Below are 3576 nucleotides of genomic sequence, written 5' to 3' on the forward strand. Positions count from 1 at the left end.
TCTCTGCTCTTCTTTATTGATAGCACCGAGGTCCCTCTGACCTTACATGTTTACTTAATTTCTTTTATAACCAAAAGATATTGACTCATGATACAGCCTAATCCTGTAAATTGTATCCTGCCTCAGTAACATCAGAGAGGTTAAGATTTACAGCACAGGATAATTACATCAGCTACAGAATACTGAGAAGCATGGCCTGGTCAACTCAACACATCTTTTAGTGGAGGGACACAGTTCAACCCAGACATTCGTGTTTCGGAGTGGCTTGTTTTGCAGTAATTAGTAACCGGAATAGCAAGTGGAAGACAGTCGGGATCCCTTCATTCTGAACAGCAATATTTGAGATAGTAAATAGTAAAGCTGTTTGTTAAACAATTGCTGGCTGTATCTTGGGACTCTGATCATGCCCAATCCACTGAGACTAACACCTTAGGGATGTGAGTAAGTTGAGAAAGATTAAATTTGTTCTATTGCCCATTAGTTGCTGGATCATAAGGACCTAAGTCTGGAGCTGATGAAAATGAATGGATGCCACCAAAGATATTGAATGTTGTGCCATGATTGAACAGGCTTCAGACTATATCAAAGTGCAGGAGAAATAAGCATATTTGTAGATTTGCATGGGATAATTGCACTATGTTGCTTAAAACGTTTTCAGAAATGACTTAGAAAATGAAAGGGGGGTGTGTGTGTGTCCTTGAGTCCCTGCCTGTACTCCATCACTGTAAGGTTGGAAGCTACCATCATCAAGATCCCTCCTCACTGATCACAATGAGTGCTCCGGGTGGTGAAGTGAAATTGCTTGGTGTGGCTCTTCCATTCCTCCGCAGTGCCTGGGTGGGAACACGCAAATAAGGTGTAGAGGACTCTAACTTGGGGATCATTTTGCCATCCCTCTGGGCATAGGTGGGTCATCGCCGAAGGAGGAACAGGACGTTCCACTATCATCAAGAAAGAATGGTCACTTGTGGCGCGTGTGCACGAGCCCTGCCTGAAGTGGCAGCAGCAGCAGAGGTAGCAGACGCCACAACACAAAGACCATGAGGCAGAGCAGAAGGGCAGAACTGAGACAACGAGACAGAGTGGCCAAGCAGTGGGCTTCCCAGCCTACAAAACAAGGCAGAGGTCACGGGGCCACGTGTGAGAGTCTAAAGGACCAGAGCCAGGCAGGGTTGCTGACCGAGAAGAGCTGTAGACCAAGGCCTCTATCTTTCGTGTTTTCTGATCCTGAATTGTAATCTGTTCGCTTCCCTCATAAATGCCCATCCTCCTGAGTGAGCTCCGTGTGACCATTGCAACAGCATTTCAAGCCCAGCAGAGAAGCAGCATGCCATGGGAGGAGCGGTTGGCATCCAAATAAAGAGGGTTGGGAAGTAGAGGCGTGTCTGACCTCTGCCTTGGGCAAGCAGCCTTGAGTTCGTGTAGAGTCAGGTACTCCCACTTCTTTGTAAAGCCACAGGAAGTCAGAGGTGGCCCCATACCATGTCTTCAGTCCAGAAGTCCAGAGCTGGCCCAAACAAAGCTAAAGAGAAGTCCCCCCAGCATTCTGTGGAAGTGATCTGGGAGAGGGGAGGGTAGTTGGAGGAAGAGGCCCTTTCTCCCGAACTCGGAAGCCCTAAAGAAGTAAGAACACCTCTGTCTACAGAAACGATTCCAGCTTGGTGCAGAATAAAGCCAACGCACAGAGAAAACGTGGTGCCCCCTGGTCTGTGAGTCCAGGCCTATTCTACTGCAACGGAGAGACCCTGTAACCCTGTCCAGGGACACAGAAACCACCCCAAAAATGCTACTCATGTCTAGCTCGTTCCCACTGCTGCGCCTCTAACCAGCAGGGGAGAAGGCAATGATGCCTCAGAAAGTGTCCTAAGACACACGCCACTGGGGCCCAGCAGACCCCGCCTCAGTTCACCCCAGCATCCCACGATGGTGCCCTCAAAACGTAGGGATGCCCAGGCCCCACCCCAGACCCTCTGACTCTGAATCTGCTGGGAGAGGGTGTGTGGGACTGACTAGTTCTAAAATTCCACAGGGGGGGGCGATAGGGGGACGTTCCAGTTAAATAACTGCAGGTGTTGATCTCCACTCCCTCATCAAACTCATTAAAATGACAGCAGAAGCATTAAAAAGCTAAAAATACATCCACACACACACACCCAGAAGAGGAGCCAACAGCAGATGAAAAATGTCAATCACGTTTGGAACATGGAAACTGAAGTGTGTCAGCAGAGAAAGCTGGATCTAAGTGCAGCAGCCTGTTTGTTCCATGGCGGAGAAAGGCGTAGGAATTGATCGTTATAGGTGCCTCTGCAGGCAGGGGTGCAGAGTTGGGCTTGAAACAGAGGGAGTCATTGAAAAGTCTTTGTGAGCAGCCGCCTGTGTCCCAGATGCCTCCTTCCCCACACGTAGCCGGGCAACAGCCCTCGGGCTCCACGGCGTATTCTCCGAAGATGGGGCTCACTCTCTGAAGAGGATGAACAAGTGAGGCACTGGACCCTGGGACTTAGACACAGGAGATGAGAGAGCAAGCCCGGGTGCCTCTAAGACCAGGAGAATTCAAAACAAAAACGAAAAATGCCATGGGTTCTATGAGAGAACCCCTATCTCTCTTTTCCTCCCCGAAGGCTGGAAAAGCTCACACTGTGGATCTGTTCCCACTCGACAGCACAGAGCAGACTGCTCCCTAGGGCTTCAGAAACTGAGTCTTTATGGGAATCGACAGTTTCATCTTTCTCCCTCCTAGAGGACGGTGGCTTGGAACCGACAGCCTTGTGGTTAGCAGCCCAGCCCACAGTGCCCACAGAGCTCCTTCCGCATGCTAGGAGTAAGCTGAAACTCTCCAGAATCGGTAGAAGAGTCTGCGGAAAGAACTAACAAGCCCTTCCCCCCAATAGACCCACAGATAAAGACATTAGGTGTCCACAAAACGAAAACAAACACACACACCCCGCCCCTCCCCATGGACCAAACCAACTCATAGCCTTTTTCCAGTGCACGGAGCCTCCAGAAAGCTTTCCAATGCCTCCCTTTAACGTGGGTGATGGGCAAGGGTGGCAGAAGCCCGACAGCAGACGAGGGACAACAAACAAAGCTCAGGAAAACGGCACCGGAAGCCAAACGGACACTGCAGCGAGTCAAGACACGCTGCTGTTCATTGTGAATGAGGGGGAGTGTGGAGTGGAGACCCAAAGCCCATCTGTAGCAACTGGACATCCCCTTATGGAAGGGTCACGGGGAGGAGATGAGCCAGTCAGGGTAGCAACGATACAACTTTCCTCTAGTCCTAAAGTGCTTCCTCCCCACCCACTATCATGATCCCAATTCTACCTTACAAATTTGGCTAGACCAGAGGATGTACACTGGTACAGATAGGAACTGGAAACACAGGGAATTCAGGATGGATGATCCCTACAGGACCAGTGGTATGAGTGGCGATACTGGAAGGATGGAGGGAAGGTGGGGTAGAAAGGGGGAACTGATTACAAGGATCTACATATAACCTCCTCCTGGGGGATGGACAACAGAAAAGTGGGTAAAGGGAGACATCGGACAGTGTAAGATATGACAAAATAATAATAA

This window comes from Echinops telfairi, unplaced genomic scaffold, assembly GCF_000313985.2.
Source record: "Echinops telfairi isolate 266 unplaced genomic scaffold, ASM31398v2 ScPeMD7_11;HRSCAF=52, whole genome shotgun sequence".
In the NCBI taxonomy this organism is placed as follows: domain Eukaryota; kingdom Metazoa; phylum Chordata; class Mammalia; order Afrosoricida; family Tenrecidae; genus Echinops; species Echinops telfairi.